The 22,618-nt window shown below is 45.0% G+C and overlaps 1 protein-coding gene across 1 annotated transcript in view; it reads left to right on the top strand.

Annotated features, from left to right (window-relative positions):
• Positions 1 to 22,618, top strand: part of LOC147706610 (cell adhesion molecule CEACAM5-like) — a 771,610-nt gene that overhangs the window by 259,107 nt on the left and 489,885 nt on the right. The window lies entirely within an intron of this gene.

Below are 22,618 nucleotides of genomic sequence, written 5' to 3'. Positions count from 1 at the left end.
CGAAGGGGGAATTTAATGAAAGGGGGCAAGGTAGATCTTTCTTGACCCCCTAGGAATGATGTTTGGGTTATTAAAGGGTCCCGTGGGGAAAATAATAAAAATTTGATTTTTCGCGGTAGAAGCGCTTCTCGGTTCGCGAACCGGGTCGCAAACTGGTAGCGAAACGTGAATTCGCCATTTTGTGTTTCGATTTAATTAAATTACTAGGTATAAGGGGGTAAGGGAGACGTATCCTGACCCCTTATGTTTTCTGAGGGTGGCTGAGGAGGCTCATATATGTTGATACATGTCTTCCAGCGGCTGTCCGTGAGCGTTTTTTTTTTTTTTGCTGCGTGACGTCTGTTAACGTTCGATTCGATGGAAATCAGGAACTGTTGATCGCCATTTTGTCACTGCGAGTAAATATTTTGTTAAAAATAATTGTTATAAATTAATCCTTATTGATAAACATTGTCTGCGCCATCTTGCCTTTTTTGCAATGCCACACTTTTGTTGAGCACGGCAGCCATTTTAGATGCCTTGACCAGACCCACTCTCTGCACGCCGCCGATCCTCAGCATGGCTCCCCACCCTCGCAAGCATCTCCCCCACGCACTGGTCACCCCCGCTCTCTCTCTCATGCATGGGCCATAAACCTCCCCCCATCTGCGCTGCTCTTCCCTGAGAATCACACGCTGTGCCCGCCCGACACCTCCCTTTCACCCTATTCACTACCGCACCCTCTGACACTCTTCTTCCTCTGTGTCTGATTGTGCAGGCCGGTCCCAGGCTATCACTTAGCCCTGCAGATGTAGTTTATGGCTCCAGCTGTAGAGAATAACCCCTGTTCAAAGGAGTTACAGTAGATCAAGGCCCCCACCCGATGAGATCCGTCACACCACACGCGTTCCTACTATCTGATAACCATCCTGTATTGTGCTTGGGGAGGGGATTCTCACTGTGAGGGTGTGTGGGTCCGAGCCTGAAGCGGAAGATTCCAGGGATGCCTTTTTGTTCATCAAAGTCTTCACAATTATGTGTCACATTAAAAATATATAGCACTCCAACAAAGTTGTAGGATTATAACACTTTAATAACTTATAAATATATACAACGCTCCAACAAAGTAAACACGTTAAAAAAAACTTCTTAAACAACTATTTACATGACATTGCTTTAAGAAGGATAGACAAAGAAATGACACAGTGATGTAAAAGTTTCTGAAAGAAATGCCAAGAACGTCCCATGTGAAAGTGAATTTTATCTGGCAATTTTTTTCTTTTCCTTCTCATGAAAAGAAAGTTAATGCCAGGTTCGTTACCTGCCTCATCTGCCAAAAAAAAACTCTCGAGAGGGACCGAAAAAAAATATAGCTATGGTAATCATACCATGCATTGGCACATGGAGAGGTGGCACCCTCTTAATTATTCTAAAGCACAACTTCGAGATTTGGTGGATAATCCCCGACCGGCAAAAACATCCACCAATGACTTAGCAATAAGTGAGTCAGAGGCAAGGGAAACGGTCCCAAATCTGTAAAAGAACTTTAGGCAGATGAGATTGACTTGTGTAGCATGTGGAAAATTAATTTCATGCGGAGAGATGAGTATTACTTTAATAAATAGATCATATGAAAATCATCAATGTCCAAAACGTCCTATAAAGTAATTTTTGTCATTTTTGAGGAAGAGAGATAACCTACAGTGGTACGGGGTCGTTTTCGTTCGTACTAGGGGGGCCAGGTGACATTCGTTCGGGGTGGCTTAGGGGCATTTAAAACAACTTCCCTGATACAGGTAGCATATAAAGTAGAGGCTAAATACCAGGATCTTTATCGATTGCTTTATGCTGTAGAAAAATGAAAAACACACAACAAACCTGGACCATTCATATTTTCAATGTTTCTGCGTACTATACTTTTTAACCCTTAACTAATTGAGCTGCTTCATTTCACCTGCTTTTAAAAAAAAAAAAAAAAAAATCGGAAACAGTGGCCATTTCTTCGAAACTTACCAATCTACGCGTTACAACTACGTTTGCTTTTTCAAAAACCTTTAATAAAAATGTTGGTGCCCAAATACGGGCTTACAACCCCGTGGGCTGGCCACGGAGCAGGCTGGAACTGAAAATGGGGGGGGGGGTATTTATTTGTGGAAAACATAAGAGAGAGTCAGTGGTCGTTGATTTCATAGTAAAAAGTGCGACAAGTGCAACAAAATCATATCGATAATTCATTGTGAGCAAGTACCAAAAGTGTCGACAATTCGAACCTTCAATAATAAATAAAGTAATCAATGATGCATTAGAACTTAATATCAATTCATTGTTCGAACATGTAATCAGTCTTATCCCATATCAATTCATGTGCTAAAAACTGCATACATATCTCATGATATCAAGGCTGAGCAATCGGGGCACAACAAGGAGTTGAGAGTTTCATTTGTACCGGCGCCATTTTGGGTGAGGTCAGGCAGGTCCAAGTATAGTCAAAATGTCTCCACCAACTCGTGGTTGGACCGGGACCTCTTTCGGCAGTCCAAAAGTTTTCGTTGAAGGGTAGCAGAGGGGACTGGTGAAATGAACCATCAGTGAAAGTGGGGTGGGAGGAATCAATTTCTCCTACCGGGTCATACTGGTGTCCCACCGGAACTGATCAAGTTGGTAGTCTTGCAGGATTTTGGTGATTTCAAGACTGAGGCCGGCGCCGGCATGAGCGCGCCGACGTCCCGCGGCTACGTCGTGGTCGTTCCGTGGGTGATCATGGCAGTCATTCCCCATCGGGGGTCGGGGGCCCCCGTGGCTCTTATAGAATCTTCAAAGTTAAGGAGAAGGTTTCTGGACGCAGGAAACTAGAAGCGTCGTTGCACCGCAACAGTGAACGAGACCCCCGCTGGGTGAGCGGAGCATCATTGCCTCGCAATAGTGGACGAGACCTTTTGTCGGGTGAGTGCAGCGCCGCTGCATCGCAAGAGTGGAGGAACCCTTTTGTTGGGTGAGTGGAGCGTTGGGGGTGCAGCTGAGGGGCCCCCACCTGTGGGGGTGGGAGAGGCTTGTTCACGCCGCCTCTCCCTCCCAGCGCACCCCACGCCGACACCTGGTGTTGATATCCATGATGTCCAGACCAGGCGATAAGAGGGGGGGGGGGATTCGGAGGCAGAGGCAAGACATCCCCCCCCCCGTGGCCTGCAAGGCGGCAGAAGAAGGGAATCGGGAGACCAGTACATTTTGGGCCTTCCACCCCACGGCTGATGGCGGTTAGCCGGGCCTCTCCCTGCACGTGTCGAGGCCTCATCTTCCGGATGGGCGTAACCGTGGTCCTGTTGCACTTCGGGAGTTTCCGGAATGGGGGTAGGTATCTGCTGATTTGTATCTATTTCATGTTACCTTTAATGGGCGTGGCGGGTGGTGGGACAGACATGCTTGGAGCAGTGGGGGGGGGGTGGCGGAGCCTAGCTACCTCGTGGCTGCCGTAACGTCAAGCTTGGCTTTTTTCACCACTTCCATGTTTCTTAAGATATTGGTGAAATTTAAGCATGGGCGAATTTTGCAAATCTCGCGTTCGCGAATTTTGCGGATTTGCGAACTCGCAATCCGCAAAATCCGCAAATTCCCGCGAATTTGCGGATTTTTTTTTGTGTTTGCACGGGTTTCTGCCAGTTCGCGAGGGTTTTGTACAATTTCGCAAATTGCGAACTTACCTGTCGGGTCGCAAGTTTTGCGAACTTGTTGTTTCTACGTGTCCAGCCTGTTTGGGACACTCTTCTTCATCACTGCCACTCTCTGTCACCACTGCCACTCTCTGACTACTCATGCCACCCTCTGGCCCACCCATGCCACCCTCTGTTTCATCACAGCACCCTCTGGTTGTCCAGTCAGTGTACATTATTGTGGCAACGCAAGCACACCTTCCCTGCCTCAAGTGACCTGAATTAATTTGGGGCTGATTAATGTGTCACAGAATATTTTTTTAGCTGGCACCTGCTTCCTTAGTGCGTCCTGATTAGTGATCTTTTGCACTTGCTAAGTGCTTTCATTGTTGCAAAATTAGTTACAACACCTGCCCTGCCCCAACTGACAATAATGAATTAGGGGATGATTAATGGATTTGAACTTCCAGCCTGGTTCCTGCTTGTCTCCCTTAGCTGTAATTCAGGACCTTTGTGGCATATGTGTAACTATTATGAGGTTCAGAGCAGGGTCACATAATAGTTTCAACTGGCAACTGAACTCTGGAGGGGCCCCTCAGGAAGCACTACAGGAAATGGCTACTAATGATGAGCCTGAACTTTTGAACCTGGTAAGTAGTTTCAGTTTTGCTAAGATCGTATTTCTGCAATTTTGCACTTATTCGCGGGGCGCGAACTCACGCGAACAGTGCGAACAGTGCGAGCAAAATCCGCTGCTCGCGGATTTGCGGATTTTGCGGGAGATTCGCGGATTGCGAATTTACCGAAAATCCGCAAAATCCGCGAGCGAAACGGATTTTCCGCCCATGCTTAGTGAAATTGTTTTTGATGGTAAAATGATGTGACTCCTGCAATGTGTCGCTTTTGCGGAACAGATATATGATGTAATTGTGTTGTTAATGTTACGGTGTACATGTAAAAAATGATGCATAAGTGTTGCACGGGCATTGTAGATACTCTCCTATGTGTGCTTAGCAATTTCAAGTCACTACCCCCGGATTCATGTGCCTTGTAAATACGTCCCCATGTGTGTCTGGTCATTTGAAGTCATTTTCCTTGTAGTGTAAGGCCCTTGTAAATACGCCCCCATGTGTAAAATTAATTAATTTGCCCTTAAATGTTGCGTTTTCGGTAATTTTACCGATTCGGTAATTTTACCGAAAATGCAAGATTGAAATGTGGGTAGCCAATTTTCCATTGGCACATGGCTTTCAGAATCGGTATTTTACCATGGAATACAAATCCATGGTAAAATACCGATTCCTGTGTACATGCACATCTGTGCATGTACACATATGCCATGTGACAGATAGACGTGTCCTTAGGGCATGTCTGTGTGCCACATTGCACACATGCCCGTTTTGGGGGTGCTAGATGGTGTCAAAGTGATACCCCCTGCACCCTTGACAAATTCGGTATTTACCGATTCGGTAAATACTGAATCGGTATTTGAATTGAATCCTATGGGCTTCAAGGCCCATAGGATTCAATAGGAAATACCGATTCAGTATTTACCGAATCGGTAAATACCGAATTTTTAAGGAATTGGTAATAAATCAGATGTTGGTACTTACATCCTATTTACCGATTTTGAAATACCGAATCGGTAAAATTCGGTAATATTCGGTATTTCAAAATTGGTAAATGTGATTTACCTACATCTGGCCCTAGGTGTATTATTGTTTTACATAAAATGTTTTAAAACTTTGTTTGAAATGAAATGCATGCACACTTAGGGCCAGATGTAGGTGGTCGTTTCAGGCCATTTACCGACCGGTTACGGCCGTTTTAGGCCGTTTCCGATCGTTAAATGGCAAATCGGTATGTAGGGGCTTAAATCCAAGGCCATGTGTAGGTAAATCTACATTTACAGAATCGGAAAAATTATTTGTTCGGTAAAATACCGAATCAGTAATTTTACCGATTCTGTTAATTTGTTATGTAGGGGGGAGTCTTCTGAGTCCCAAAGGCCTTAACGAATCGGTATTTTAGCATGAAATCAAACTTCATGGTAAAATACCGATTCCGGTGTGCATGCACATGTGTGCTCGCACACCTATGTCATGTGAAAGGCAGACCTGCCCTTAGGGCTGGTTTGCTTGCTACATGGCACCTGTGCCTGTTTTGAGGGTGTCAGAGGGTGTCAAAGTGATACCCCCTCCATCCTTGTGCATACTTTTTTTTTATAGCATTGTCGAATCTAGTTCTTACTGTTATTGATTTACTGTTTGGTAATAGTGGTTAATAACATTTTTTATTATATTTCACCACAGATTCAACTGCAGATTATTTGGGAATTAGACAATGCCGTCTAAGGATAGAATTCGAAAGGCTACAAAACGTCAAAGACAGCTTGACCCCGGGAGCTGGCCGTTTATGTCGGGTGCGATCTCAGGCTACACCAGTGCTATAAGACTTGGGAAGGGGGTCGGAGCCAAGCGCCTTCTCCGAGTCCGTGCCATCACACCGCCCCTCGGGGGCCTCCGTCAAGCGGTTTAGGGAGGTACCATATCACATTGTTTTCAAATGCAGTCAGGTCCACAAACGGCCCCCACTTACTTTGAGAATAGTGAAGCTGCAGCAGGTGCAAATAAGGTTTAGACAGTGTTACAAGCGCTGCTCAGAACTCTGAAGTATGGCATCCAACATCCAGGACTTATGCCATTTGTGCAAGGCAGTGACATCGAAGCAACTCAGGGACCAAAACCATGAACGAACACTCATGTATTAAAATTTTAGTATTGATGCTTGACTGAGGCCAAGGAGATCAGAGTGCATGAGTCTCATGCTCGATCGATTGAGCTAGCCGGATCGGGCAACAAAAAGTATAAAATAGTTATGTAAATAGTTATTTAATAAAATGTTTTACCCTGTTACTTTGCTGGTGTGTTGTATATATTTATAATATTTGCATAGGGTTTGTCGTTGTTTTGGGTGGGGTGGGTGGCGGAGCCGAGCTGTCTTGCAGCCATCATCGTGTGGAGCTCAGTTCATCTCACTAGTTTCGTATTTCGCATTAAGGGTTGTTCTTAATGTTTCTATTTTAGCTAGGTCAAAAAGAGATCCCATTAGTGGCCTACTGATTTTGCTCGATTCCTTTTGTTTTTTTACACGATTTTTCACTATATGCAAAGACTAAACAGAGTATTGCGACTCTGTGCTTGTTTGTAAATAGAGAATGAACCAAAGAGAACCAATTCTCAAACAGTAAATGCTTGGATAACAATCAATCAAATGGAGAGAGAAGCAGACACGACAGATTAGAACGGGGGCAAAGGCCTGCGTTAACTACCCTTCACTATCTGCAAAGAGAGAGTACTACTAAGAGAAAAAAGGGGGGGGCAGCGTTCAAAGCACATCAGCGTGAATAAACACGAAAAAGTTTTGACCTATCACGTACTTGACATTTGACAGCTTTTGATATTTGCTATTAAAAAACCATTGAAATTCACAGAGATAACCATAGGTTTTAGGCCATATATAGTTAGGGATTAGCATTTACAAAACCTTAATTTACTTGCACAAAACCATAGAAATTTGCATATATAGTTAGATGCAATAACTATATATCGCGCACCCGCAATCCACTGCTGATGATGTCACATATTACATCATGCATGACATGGTCAGTGACATCACTGATGACATCACTGATGACATCTGTAATGACATCACTGATGACATCACTGATGACATCTTAAATGATATCACTGATGACATCACTGATGACATCTCATTTGACATTACTGATCACATCACTGATGATATCATTTATGTGGTAATACAATGAACATCTTCAGACTCTAATATAACCTTAGATACAATCAGTGTAAACGGACACTCACAGACTGTCACTTATCCATGGAGTTACTCACACACCTAGTCAGTCATGCAAAGAATCAATCACACCTCCATTTTCTCAACTATACAGTTATACACATCTTACTTATTCAAACATATACTAACACATATTTGCTCTCTTATACAATCCCTGATACATGTTCACAATGATCCATACAGCCACTCACGCATTCACTGGCTCTTATGCACAGTTATTTATATATGTCAGCTCTCACATGTACTGTGTTTTACATATGTACTTACTTTGACATGTAGCACTGAGATATCCATTCACTCACCAATACATTCGTACACAGTCAACCACCCATACAGCTGTTTCCACATGCAGTTTTGAACCCATAGATCTAGTGAATCAACTGTTCACACATGTATGCAGAGTTACACACCTCCCAGCCACCCCCACACACACACTCACTCTCCCATACAAATACTTGGGCAACCAATCAATAACCCATATAGTTACTCATATAGCTACTGATCAACACATGCAGCAGTTCATAGAACAACAGATATAATGATGCACAAATTAAGACAGTTTAGTCACTCACCCATGCACTCAGTGAGACACATTTAATCACTCTCTCATACAGTCAGTCATGCACCTACTAAATCCTTCATCCAGACACTTATACATCCACTCATTCTTCAATATGTAAGACATATTTTAACTTTACAGAAACATACAGTCACTGGATGATGTCATCAGTGATGTCATCAGTGATGTCACTGACCATGTCATGAATGATGTAATATGTGACATCATCAGCAGTGGATTGCGGGTGCGCGATATATAGTTATTGCATCTAACTATATATGCGAATTTCTATGGTTTTGTGCGAGTAAATTAAGGTTTTGTAAATGCTAATCCCTAACTATATATGGCCTAAAACCTATGTTTTTTTCTGTGAATATATATATATATATATATATATATATATATATATATATATATATATATATATATATATATATATATATATATATAGATATATATAGATATATATAGATATATATAGATACATATATAGATGTGTGTATAAAGATGTGTAAATATATTCATATATACATAATCACAGAAAAAACATAGATTTCAGGGGTGGCATAGTTAGCTGGACATTTCACTCGTACAAAACCATAGAAGTCCACCATTATAGTTAGTTCAGCTAATTATAACTTGCGCCCCCGCAATATGGCTGAGATACCCGCCACCCCCTCTCAACACAATCCCCAAGGATGGGAAACTGGAAACCGTTATGAAGTTTTTGGAAGACGGGAGGGAGTGACCCTCCCGGCCGTATTTATTAAAATATGAAACAAAATTAAAACATTAAATCAACAGTTTCATATTATGTACAATTTCATTACCACATTGCGATGTTTGGCTAACCTTAACATATTCTCTAATACAAAGGTTCTCCTAGCCGAACTAACATCCTACAAAACATTTACTTGAAATTTTGAAATTGTACATCCTAACGTTTAAGGGCCAACGGCAAGGTCGTCACCGGTGTCAAGATCCCTAACCCAGAAATATCCCCCTCACTTGTGAGGGGCGACCGCACAGAGGCATACCTCAAGTGCAACTACCAATTTCCCTTGACTTGACGGGGGCCCCAATAAAACTCGACGCCACTTAAAGGTCGTAAGAGGACTCGTGTGAGGTATCTAGAAGGTAGCGTAGACCCCCCCCCAAATCCCACACAACTTACCACATCTGCCGTCGCAGACGTCCTGGCCCCGGGAAATTCCCCAGGAGGGGGCTGTAACCCCTCCTACCCAGGAAGGGGCCTTGACCGCCTTTCCTTTCCTTTTGGCGACCCATCCTTAGAAGGGACCGCCTCCCCGTTGAGGGGCCAATGGCCACCTCCCCCGAGCGCTCCCATCCGTAATGGGTGACGCCCACTCATAGGGATCTTCCAATTAGTGCTCACCGATCATGACCTTACCGCCCGACCAAAATAAATACGACAATGTTAACTAAATTACTAAATGACTAAATACTGAAAAGACAGTAGCAACACAATTTTATTAAGAGCATGCTTACTGGTGACACTAACGCAGAATTCTTTATTTTGAAAAACAAAACACAAAATTGACCATTCTTTATTGCATACTCAAAGTCATCACGATAATAACCACAACCTGTAAACGAAAATCAGAGTTATCCATCAAATTTGCTGTCCTCAGGGGCTGGTGGGTGGGTCAAAAATTGGCTCTTCGTTCCGTCTCGAGCTCACGTGCAGCGAGGAGGTGCAGCTTCAGAGCACAGGAACAAGAGGATGCTTTCTTGGCTTGTTGCTCCTTTTATCCGTCTTCAGGGCGGGCGTAAACCCGCCCCTGCCTGCCCCCAGGGCGTGGCCGGCCGCGTCAGTGTCTAGGCCAACCCACTCTAGGGCGGGAAAAGGCGCGCCCCGGCTACGCCGCTTCGGGCATACCAGCCGAGACTCGCCTCCCGCCCAAGATGGCTTCCCGGGGGGATCGTGGTACTCCGCCATACGTTCGGGGGACCGAATGGTCGCCCCTTTCCATATGGCTGAGATACCCGCCACCCCCTCTCAACACAATCCCCAAGGATGGGAAACTGGAAACCGTTATGAAGTTTTTGGAAGACGGGAGGGAGTGACCCTCCCGGCCGTATTTATTAAAATATGAAACAAAATTAAAACATTAAATCAACAGTTTCATATTATGTACAATTTCATTACCACATTGCGATGTTTGGCTAACCTTAACATATTCTCTAATACAAAGGTTCTCCTAGCCGAACTAACATCCTACAAAACATTTACTTGAAATTTTGAAATTGTACATTCTAACGTTTAAGGGCCAATGGCAAGGTCGTCACCGGTGTCAAGATCCCTAACCCAGAAATATCCCCCTCACTTGTGAGGGGCGACCGCACAGAGGCATACCTCAAGTGCAACTACCAATTTCCCTTGACTTGACGGGGGCCCCAATAAAACTCGACGCCACTTAAAGGTCGTACGAGGACTCGTGTGAGGTATCTAGAAGGTAGCGTAGACCCCCCCCAAATCCCACACAACTTACCACATCTGCCGTCGCAGACGTCCTGGCCCCGGGAAATTCCCCAGGAGGGGGCTGTAACCCCTCCTACCCAGGAAGGGGCCTTGACCGCCTTTCCTTTCCTTTCGGCGACCCATCCTTAGAAGGGACCGCCTCCCCGTTGAGGGGCCAATGGCCACCTCCCCCGAGCGCTCCCATCCGTAATGGGTGACGCCCACTCATAGGGATCTTCCAATTAGTGCTCACCGATCATGACCTTACCGCCACAGGCCGGATAGTTGACCGGCTATCCGGACCCCCCACAAACTCCTACCTAAAGGTCATGTTTTAACGTCTTTAGCCAAGCTATGAAGTCTCCTATGAGTAACTCATTCCCCACCCGAGACAAATGCACACCATCCCCCAAATACATACTGTCATTACTAATACAACCATGCGAAATGGAATGCAGTGTATTGGAACGGAACAACCTACTCACTTTGTTATTAATTTTTCTTACAGAATGATTCAAAGCAGAAACGGAAAAAGCCCCCCGCCACACTTTTCGTGGGATCATATGGGACCGCGCAATTGTGCACCCTGGAACTCTCCTCGCTAACCAACTTACAGTGGAAAGCATCGCCTCAAGAAGAAGTCGTCTACCAGTGGTGACCAAATCATTGCCCCCAAGATGTACTATGACTACAGACGGCGGTGACCTCGTCCGCCCTAGCAAACCCTCGAAAAATGATTGAAAGTGGTCAATACAGAGACCGCCTCTTCCGTAGAAGGACACACTGTACCCGTATTCCCCAGCCACGTGAATCATGTCACCTGCCTTGAATACGTCCGCGGCACGCCTCACGTATGAGTGGCCCACGACCCACACCTCCTTTTTCACAGCCGGTGATGTCTGACCGCTGGCCCGGTGTTGGGTTGACTGCATAGTCCGCCCCGCCTCGTAGGCTTGCGCAACTGAAAACCAAACAAAGACAAGAAGCGTGAGTATATCATAACAGCTTCACAACATGTGCAACCGCACATACCTTTTATAACAATTGGAGGACCAACGCCCCACACGTTTAACTTGTTCCACATTCAGACCCCTGGCTGTAGCCTCTGTAGCAGCCCCTATCCGAAAGGAATGGGTCCCAAACTCGCCCGGGTTCAAGCCCGCAGCGGTAATCGACATCGCAAGCACCCGCTGAAACTGAAACCTTGTCAGTGGGGTGGCGTCAGCGTGTCTCAACAAGGTCCCCCCCCATGATGCCACCCTTTGTGCTAAATAATCCTCTAAACACTTCACCGGGCACATGGAGGACCCGGGAATCCTGCGTATGATTATGCAGTCACCCATCCCGCTCTGATCGGTCTTGGACCTGACAAACGAGACAGTCATTGTCTCCCCCCTGAACTGAACGTGCTCCTGGCACAGTCCTCCCGTCACATCCTGCTTGTTCCTTGCCACTAGTTCGCTTACCCGCATAGCCCCATGAAATGCCAGCGTAAAAGCGGCTCGGAATAACACTGTCTCAAACTGAGATGAACATGTAGCAGGGAGTCTGGGTAATAACAGGGCCAACCTATCCAAACCTATCGGGCGCCTCTCATCTACTCTGCGACCCTCAAGGCGTTGCCACCCACGTAGCGCTTTTTGTACAACGAAAGACGCTGTCGGGTCCTGGATCCCATGAGCCCTAGCAACAAAGGAAATGGCAGCCCGATGCCTCTGGGCCGTAGCCACCGATTTCCCTGCCAGATGTAAAGACATCAGAAATTTCACTACCCATTCCTCCTGGCCCCAAAACTCCCCTCTAACAGTCCCCAAAAAGGCCAAATAGGAACGGAACGCCCCTTCATATGCCTTCCTCGTCCTGGGTGCTAAACTCTCTCCCACGAGGTTACGAAGTTCGGGGCACCGAGAGACCAAAGAGCTTCGGGAAAGGGTGCCGGCTCCGGGTCCGCTGTGGGTAGAAAACCCCAGAAGGCCTGCATACGAAAACGAGAAAGGGCATCAGCCGCCTGGTTCATCACCCCCGGGACATGTCTTGCTTTAAATAGCACATTCAATTGCATACACAGTAATACGATTTCCTTGAGTAGTCTCAAAATCCATTTGCATCGTGCTGCCTGGCTATTGATACACTCAACCACGGTCATATTATCAGACCAGAACACCACAGAGTGATCTCTGAACCCCTCGGGCCATGTTCTCAGGGCCACCAGAATGGGGAAAAGTTCCAGGAAAGCAATGTTACTTGTCAGTCCACTGTCATGCCACCATGCCGGCCATTTTTGTGCAGACCATCGAGTGCCGAAAATGGCGCCAAAACCTACGCTCCCCGCCGAATCTGTCCACAGCCCCAGCTCCTCAGAGGACACGGCCGGCTTGCTCCAGACAACTCGACCATTGAAATCCGCCAGAAATGCCAACCAAATGCGCATGTCCTGGCGAACCTCCGCCGAGAGCCTTGTGCGATGATGACCCTCTTTCAGGCCGACCATGGCTTGAGCGATTGAGCGGGAAAAGGGGCGGGCCATTGGTATAACTCTTAGGGCAAAATTCAACTGTCCCACTAACTGCTGTAATTGATGCAGCTTAACCTTAGACTCACTTATACACTTTTGCAGGGATGCCCTGAACCTTAACACTTTGTCACCTGGTAAACGAAAACAACCTTCTCCGGAGTCTAACTCGATCCCCAGAAACTCGAGGCAAGTCGAGGGACCCACAGTCTTACCTGGTGCCAATGGCACGCCAAACTGATTCATTAAGACACAAAATGCAGCCAAAGCCTGCGCACATTCCGGATCCCCGGCTGCCCCCAGGAACAAAAAGTCATCAAGATAATGCATCACATGTTGATAACCCGTCTTCTTTGTGAAGACCCATTGCAGGAAACTACTGAATTTTTCGAAATAGGCACAAGATACAGAGCACCCCATCGGCATACACCTATCCATGTAATAATGTCCTTGAAACATGAAACCCAAGAGACGCTGATCGTCTGGATGTACCGGGAGCAACCGGAACGCTGACTCGATATCAGATTTTGCCATCAGCGCACCGGGCCCCAGGCGATTCAAAATGGCTACGGCCTCATCGAAGGATGCGTACCGCACCGAACACACTTCCGGGTCTATCGCTTCGTTTACGGAAAGACCACGTGGGGCTGATAAATTATGTATCAACCGAAACTCACCCGGGTCCTTCTTGGGGACCACCCCTAGAGGGGAACAAACAAAGTTAGCAACAGGCGGTACACTAAACGGACCGGCGACTCGACCTCGAGTGACCTCCTTCCGGATCTTTTCCTGTACTACGGTCGTATGCTGTAAGACCGACATCTGGTTTTTACATTTTGCTACACCCTGAAAGTCCCCCACTGGGATGCGGAAACCATATGAAAACCCGTTCCGCAACACCCCAGCGGAAGCACGATCCGGGTATTCGCTGAGCCAAGGAATCATTGCCAAGGTATCAATCGGAGTAGGTAAAGGCGCCCCTCGGACTATGTTAGACCTGTTTGGCGCCTCCTCTACCCCCGTTATCACCCGTTTTGGCTCTGCACGTGGACTCAGGATGGGATGATTGCCCACACCCACTACATTCGTGTTTAAATTTGCATGACCCCTGAGGCCTAGTACATTTTCCCCTGTTAAAGTTCCAACAAACACCCCTTTTACCTGTGTTGCCGGTAGGCCTCGAGTGATTGTCGGTACTCGTACCTGAACGAAAGGGCGTCCCCGCATATTGGCGGGAGGATTCGCCAACGTTACTCCCTATTAATGGCAATTTCAACATACCAGTATCCTCCATTTTGGACCATGACACAGAATCATAACAATCCCAAGTTAAGCTTTTATCATGTTCTTTTGCTTTTCTGAAAATATTATCATAGCAGAACCAATGATTGCCCTCGTGTGATACAGAGTACCCCATAATCCGTGACTGATAAATCGGCAATTCGGGTAGCAATTCGGGCCTACGTTCCCCCAAGATGGATGTAAAAACCCCCCACGCTTTACCCCAATTGCCAATGTTTTCATTTACCTTAAAGGCGGCCATCTTTGCGCGCCAAACACTCGGATGCATGAGGTCTTTCTGGCACTTAACATGCTCCATCTCATAATGATCAGTAAGCAACGAGAAGATGTTTATATACTCCCCTGCCCATATCTTCTCTTTAATCGCTAAAGGGACATGCTGACCCAACTTTTCCCTTCGAGAGGGTGCCGACTCATCCCTCGCAATCGGCAATGGCCGCTTACCTGAACCGGACGCTGTCTCTGAGGCTGAACCTGTCCCCTGTGGTTTCTCTACTGCCGCAGCCGGCGTGGATGCCTTCGCTGCTTCCCGTGTTTCACGCAGTTGCTTCATCAACACCTGCGCGTCGACAGCCGTGGCGCCCTCGCTACCTTTTCCCAACCACGCTGCTAATTGTGCTGCCAGCTCGGGCGGCATATCTTCCCCGGACACGGGGGTGACCACAACGGGAATCGGATTCCCTTTCGTCGGCACAGGAGTGGGTGCTTCGAGCGGGGTACTGGGACCTGGGATGTCTCCCCCAGCTGCTCCCCTTCTGGGCCTCTTGCCTTTTCCTCCCGGAGCTGCTCCTGCCAAAGGACGTTTCGGTCCCCCTTCCTCGTCCTTATCCGCCATTCGCCTCTTTAAGTCGGTCACCTCTTTCATAAGAACACGCAGCATCTGGTCGGTAGTCATTCGCTTTCCCGCTTTCTTGGGCATTCTCCAACAGAGTATCTGTAAAACAAACGAGAAAGATTACAACGCTCAAAAATTGGCTCTTCGTTCCGTCTCGAGCTCACGTGCAGCGAGGAGGTGCAGCTTCAGAGCACAGGAACAAGAGGATGCTTTCTTGGCTTGTTGCTCCTTTTATCCGTCTTCAGGGCGGGCGTAAACCCGCCCCTGCCTGCCCCCAGGGCGTGGCCGGCCGCGTCAGTGTCTAGGCCAACCCACTCTAGGGTGGGAAAAGGCGCGCCCCGGCTACGCCGCTTCGGGCATACCAGCCGAGACTCGCCTCCCGCCCAAGATGGCTTCGTGGTACTCCGCCATACGTTCGGGGGGACCGAATGGTCGCCCCTTTCCATGTACTGCTCATGACGTCACATGTTACATCATTCATGGCATGGTCCGTGACATCGCTGATTACATCACTGATGACATCTCAAATGACACCACTGATGCCATCATCCAGTGACTGTGTATGTCTGTAAAGTTTAAATATGTTTTATATATATGTCAAGGTGTATTGAAGAATCAGTGAGTGTATAAGTGTTTGGATGAAGGATTTACGAGGTGTGTGACTGATTGTCTAAGTCACTGATTAAATGTGTCTTACTGAATGCAAACATTAGTGACTAAACTGTGTGATTGTCTGTATCAGTGTGTCTGTTGTTTTGTAAGCTAGTACATGGGTTAGTCAGTAGCTACATGACAGTTTATATGGGTGATTGATTGTTTCCTGGGTATTTGTAGCCGTGCCTGAGTGTGTGTGTGGGTGGGTTGGAGGTGTGTGACTCTGTGCATAGATGTGCGACTGGTTGATTCACTAGGTGTATGGGTTCAAGAGTGCATTTGGAAACAGCTCTATGACTGGGCAAGTGTATGCATGGGTGTGTTTGTGAGTGAATGGAGATCTCACTATTACATGTGAGAAGTTACATATGTAAAAGGCAGTTTATGTGAGTGATGGTGTATATAAGTAACTATATGTGACAGTGAGTGATTCCGAAAGTGGCTGTATGAATGAGTGTGTACTTGTATCACTGATTATATAAGAGAGAAAGAATGCACTACTATATGTATGAATTAGTGAGGTTGTGTGTGCATAACTGTACAGGTAAGTAAATGGGAGTGTGATTGATTCTTTACATGACTATCTAGGTCTGTGAGTAACTCCATGGATGAGTGGCGGTATGTGACTGTCTGAATAGGTGTATGACTGCATATGATAGTGTTGTATTGATGAGTGACTACATGTATGAGTGGTTGTATGGGTGAATGAGTAGATGTGTGTGTAGACCTAGGAATCAGTGAGTTGTTATGTAGTAACTGGTATTGGGGTGTCTATGGTTTCGAAAATGCTAGTCTGTATTTTATAATGGGTGTTTAAACGTTATATTAGGGTGTGAGGAGGTGCATCAGATTATCACGTGGATGATGTCATCAGTGATGTCATCTGGGATGTAATTTGAAATGTCATCAGTGATGTCACTGACCATGCCATGAAGGATGTAAAATGTGGCGTCATGAGCAGTGCATTGTGGGGGCGCGAGTTATAGTTAGCTGAACTAACTATAACAGTGGAATTTCTATGGTTTTGTACGAGTGAAATGTCCAGCTAACTATAACACCCCTGAAACCTATGGTTTTTTTTGTGAATTTCTAAGGTTTTTTAAATGCTTATTTCTAACTATAACAGGCCCGAAACCTATGTTTTTTTCCGTGAATTTCAAATGTTTTTTAAATCTAATTTCTAACTACAATATCCCTATAACCTATGATGTTTTTTAAGCAAATTTTAAAAACACGTGTATACTTTTTATAGTGAAAACTAACTTAACAGTAGTCTTTTATAATTTATAGTTATGGTTCGTGGTTTTATGGTATTTATTTGTTTGGGCATTTCCGTCTGTATTTATCCACATACTTTTTTAAATAATTTTATCTGTATTTACTCATATATATTTTGGGTTTTGTGAAAAAATTATTCTGAAATGTGTATATTTTCACATTTATTTATCTGATAAATATGCACTCATGGCTGAAGGACTGACCATTTTTAGTCAAATAAACACTCTTAGATGATAAACTATACACAACCATGGTATTAAAATGCGCATGTTTTCTTATACGAGCATATATTGCTCTTTAAGGCTCTTTACTAAAAGTCTTTTATTGTTTTAACCCTTTAAATTTTAGAATGACAGACTTATTGGCCTGGTACTCATCATTGACAGCATTTAGAATTTCTCAAAAAATAACCCAATTTCAGTTTTTATCTACATTTTAAAATAAATAAAGAGAGGAAAATAAAGACTTTTCTGTCTGTAATTATCTGTAAAAATCAGTAAAAACAGAAAACAAGGAGCCCTACTTATAATTTAACAATGTTTTCAACTTAATTAGCAGTAATTAACATATAATGAAATGAAATAAAAATTGCATTTATATAGCGCATAAGCTACCCTGAGGTCTTGCAGCGCTTTGTCTGAAACCGAAGAAAAGCAGGAATTACGTGCTAGCAGATTGTACCAAAGAGGTGGGTTTTTAAACGTTTCCTGAATGCCAGCAGATTATCAGTCTTTCTAAGCAGGAGACGAAGGTCGTTCCATAACTTTGCAGAATTAGATGTGAATGAGCGACCTCCCCAGCGAGCTCTGTGTATCTTGTTTAAGGTAGCCAGATGGAGTTGGCTAGAGCGCAGGGCTCTGTTGGGGATGTATGGGGTGATCCAAGGATGCATTATGGTTGGGCCCGTCTTCCACATTGCTTTATGTGTAATACACATAGCTTTGAACTGAATCCCAGCTGTTATAGGCAGCAAATGTAATTTCTTAAGGACCGGCTTCACAGATTGCCTCCGTGGAATTTGATATAGTAGCCTTGCGGCACAATTCTGTGTGACCTGGAGCTTATTAATTGTGGTCTTTGGAGCTCCCAGGTAAAGAGCATTACCGTAGTCCTGGCGGGAGAGTATTAGTGCCTGAACCATGACTCTCCTCGCCTGGAACAGGAGAAGTGGGAGTATTTTCCGGCGCATCCTCATCAGACCGTAACAGGTAGATGAGGTCTTGGTGGCCTGGACCATAAAGTACAGGGAACTGTCCAACCAGACTCACAGGCTCTTTATCTGTGTCTTGGGGGAGGGAAGAGGTCCCATACAATCCGGCCACAGAGGGAGCAAGATGTTGGGTGCGGGGTTCACTAATAACATGATTTCTGTTTTTTCCCCGTTAAGTCGGAGACAGGAGAGCTCCATCCATTTGGCGACTGCCTCCAAGCAGGGGCCCAAGGTGCTAGACGACCCCCCAGTCTGGTTTAGTGATACCACGAGCTGGGTGTCATCTGCATAGGTGACAATTTTGACGCCAAAGGGATGGACCACCTCCGCCTGTGACCTCATGTAAATATTAAAAAGGGTGGGACTCAGGGCAGAGCCCTGAGGCACCCCACACATGAGTGGCTGTTTAGTGGAAACAATGTCTCCCTCAAAGACCTGAAAGAAGCGCTCTTCCAGGAAGGAGGTCAGCCATGTCAGTGCCGCGCCCGATACCCCCATGCCACTCAAACGATGTAATAAGGTGGCATGGTTAACCGTGTCGAACGCGGCACTGAGATCTAATAAAATAATGGCTGCGTTACCTCCCTGGTCCAACAAACTCCTTGTCTCCTCTACTACTGCTAGTAAGGCTGTTGCAGTCCCATGCTGGGGACGAAACCCAGTTTGGGATGTAGAGAGCAGTTGGTTAGATCCCAAGTACTGGACCAATAGGTTGTTAATATGTTTCTCCGCCACTTTGCTCATCCAGGGCAGGAGAGAAATGGGTCGATAGTTGGACAAGTTACTTTGGTCCAGATTAGGCTTTTTTAATAGGGCTCTAACCATCGTACCTTTCCATGGTACTGGGACTATACCTGAGCCAATTGATGCATTAAGGACATCAAGGATTCCTGTACGAATTGTATCGATGACCTTGATTAAAGATTGGGGAGGCACTGGGTCTCTCGGGGAGCCAGAGGTGACTTTGGAAATTATTTTCTCCAAGGAGACATGGTCTATGGGGGTAAATTGTTCCAGCCTGCAACTGGGCAGGGATTCAGAACTGACAGTCTTAGCTATTTCTAGCTTGGCAATATTGGGGGTAAAGGAGGCATTGATGGTCTGAATTTTTTGATGGAAGTAAGTTGCCTGGTTATTGCATCGTGACAGTGCTCCCACTGCGGAGGCCAGTTCTTGGGGCAGGGTGATCAATGATTTGGCTATTTTAAAAATCTCCTTGGGCGAGTTGGCAGCTATATTGATTTTAGTTTCGTAGAAGTGGGCTTGCGCTGCCTTACTTTCCATTTTGTAGAGACGGACTGCTGTTCTATGGTCTGCTTTCTTATCTAGAGAGTAGTCCCGTCTCCATCTCCTTTCCATCTTACGGCAAGATAATTTCAAGTCCCTTAATCTAGTTGTGAACCATGGGGCGACCTTTTGTCTCTTTATGTGCTGCAGCCGTTCCTTGGGAAGGACTAGATCAAGAGAATTCTCAATCCATTTGTCAAAGTTACTGCTGGCCTGGATGGGGTTAGAGACCTTTGGTGGTTTGAGATCTGCAAGGGCAGATTCCCATTGAGTAGAGGACAGTTTGGACCATTTCCTACCCCATTGTTTTTTAGGCTTCGAGATAGATAGGGAGCTCCCTGTAACCCAGTTCATTGGAATGAGATAATGATCAGTCCAGGATAAAGGGATAGGAATTTCCGTTGTTAATGTATCAACATTACTGTATACATGGTCCAATAGATGGCCCTTGTTATGTGTTGGGATCAATCCTTTTTGTGTCAAATCCACTGCTTGGAGACTCATCCGCAGATTATTAGCCAAGGAGTCAAGAGGGTTATCTAGATGGAGGTTTAGGTCACCTAGTATTGTGTAGTTGGCAGATGCAAGTGCTGAATCAGCGACTATGTTTACCAGATTAGGAATCAACTGGCCCAGGGCCCCAGGAGGGCGATAGACCAGAATACCCGAAAAGGTGTTTATTGGAGAGAGTTGTAGTGCAAAAGACATACTCTCGCAATCTGACATTGTAGAAGGGGTGATGCGACAGTGATATCTCTATCTGTAGATAATCGCTAATCCGCCTCCTCTGCCGGAAGTGCGATCAACTCTTTTTATCGTATATCCTTGCAGAATGGCCCAGACAATGGTTGGGTCAGCTTCCGGGTGGAGCCATGTCTCTGTTAAAAAGAGAACGTCAGGCTCGTGTTCTTCTATCAGCAGAGATAACTCAGTATAATGTTTGGATAAAGATCTGCAATTAAGAAGAAATAGCTTCCAGCGTTTATGAGTGGAGTATTTCTCAGGAATAGTGTAGTAAAAGTATGACGCAGCACCTATAATACCTGACTTCGAACAACAGCGTTCACAGTTCGATTCCTGACTCCAGCAGCATCTAAGCCCACCACCATGTCACTGTGGGTAACACCTTGCCTAATCTTCCCAACGCCCCGAGCACCCGCACACCATTCCGGGGGTAGCTTTATGCTTTACAAATGGTGGAATTTTTTTAATTTAACAGCATAGTGATGACAAATATTAGCACATTTTTTTTTCTTTTATTGTAAACAATATTTTTTTTTATGTCTTCTTTTTAGATGTTTTTAATCTTGAGAATGCAAATAACACAGTTTACCGGGTGACACTTTTTAAACTCTCCAACGTATGCAGATATTAAGGACCGTATACGTGTTACAATGGAAATCGAAACCTTTACAGCTTCACAGTTTGTAACTTTTCCCAACACGTGCACTAGTTAAACAATTAAAACGTGAGCACATGTAAACTGTAAAATGTGACATCTAAATGGGCGGAGCCACATCTTCCTTCCATAGACTACTCAACAACCAAAAACTATATAAACCACACCTGTTGTGCGAAAAGTTTCGTTTTCGCAAGTTATTTCTCCGTGCCCAATCTGTGATGCAAGTTCCCTTTTCTAGCATTGCATTCTTGTTTTGTGTCAACAAAATATATTCGGGAGTTGTAAGTTGTTCGATTATGGCATAGTAGATATTTATGATATGTAGGTATTTGTCAATATTTAAACATTTATATGTAGAAAAAAGTGTTATTCCATGTTTTTGTCTTTTTTTTTCTGTAACGTCATCAGCTTGTTTTCAGAAACAGACAGATTCCTGCAAACATTGCTCCTTCTCTGACTCCTTTGAGCTCATATACTGTGACGTTGTATATTATAATATTGACACTGTAGCAGGCAAAGCCCAGGCTTATTTAAGTGACGCTATTACACCATCAGCTCGAAGTAAAATCCTGTCCATGAGACTAATCACCCTTGGAATCGCAGATTTTAATCCTGCGTGGGCTCGCAGAGGGGAAGCCACTAAATGCAGACTCTGCCCATACTGGAGGTAATCATGGCTCCACCTTCTATGTTGTTGCCCCAATCTTATCAAGGAACGAAGGCGATTACTGCGTCCAATTTGCTCCACCAATGGAACAAAATCCTGTAGCGAAGTGTCAGCCATGTGTTTTTCCAAGCCCAGCACGATGATCCTAGCTTGACTGGGGAAATGTATCCATCATATCTGGACTGCCTTAAAACTAAATATGAACGAAATAAAACTCTGGAGATGAACATTACAAAACCAGCGCAAGGGTGTTGAGGTGGCCTAGTCCAGGCATTGATGCTTGTCTGCACTTCCAACATCCTGTCCAGGAAAGCCCCTCTCATTGTTAATGGTCTAGAGGCCAAGGGGAATGAATCACCTCCATAAACACAAACTCTGGGGAAGATTGACTTTGGTGTAACTTGGGGAGGGGAGTCAAACTTTTTTTATCAAAACATATTTTAAACCCCTGTTACAAATTACAGTTTTTAATTATTTGTTCTAGCTGCAATATGATGAGCACTTTTTACTGTAATGATTTTAATTAATTGTACATTTAATAATACATTTACAAAATATTGACACTGTACTTGACCTCAGAGGTGTTGGTGACCCATTGGCGCAAACCCTAAACATTTACAATCAAAGTCACCACCTTCCAGTTGTTAGTCTTTTTTCCCCTTAAGGATCATATACTGTTAATATATATGTTATAATATGAACAGTCATGGTGATCTCAGTGGAGTTCATGACCCTTCGGCACTAAGAGTAAAGATATATAACCAACGTCACCAGTTTCTGGTTTTTAGTCTGTTCCCCCCTTTTGATCTCATACTGTGAATATGTATATTATAATTTTCACAGTCATAATGATCTCTGAGGAGTTTATGACCCATCGCCATGAAGTTCAAACTTTTCGACATCCCAGAGAAAAGAAGCTCAGAAAATA

This window comes from Lissotriton vulgaris, chromosome 7 (genome assembly GCF_964263255.1).
Source record: "Lissotriton vulgaris chromosome 7, aLisVul1.2, whole genome shotgun sequence".
Taxonomy (NCBI): domain Eukaryota; kingdom Metazoa; phylum Chordata; class Amphibia; order Caudata; family Salamandridae; genus Lissotriton; species Lissotriton vulgaris.
Note: the sequence above shows the minus strand (reverse complement) of the source record. Positions and strands in the feature narration are given on the sequence as shown.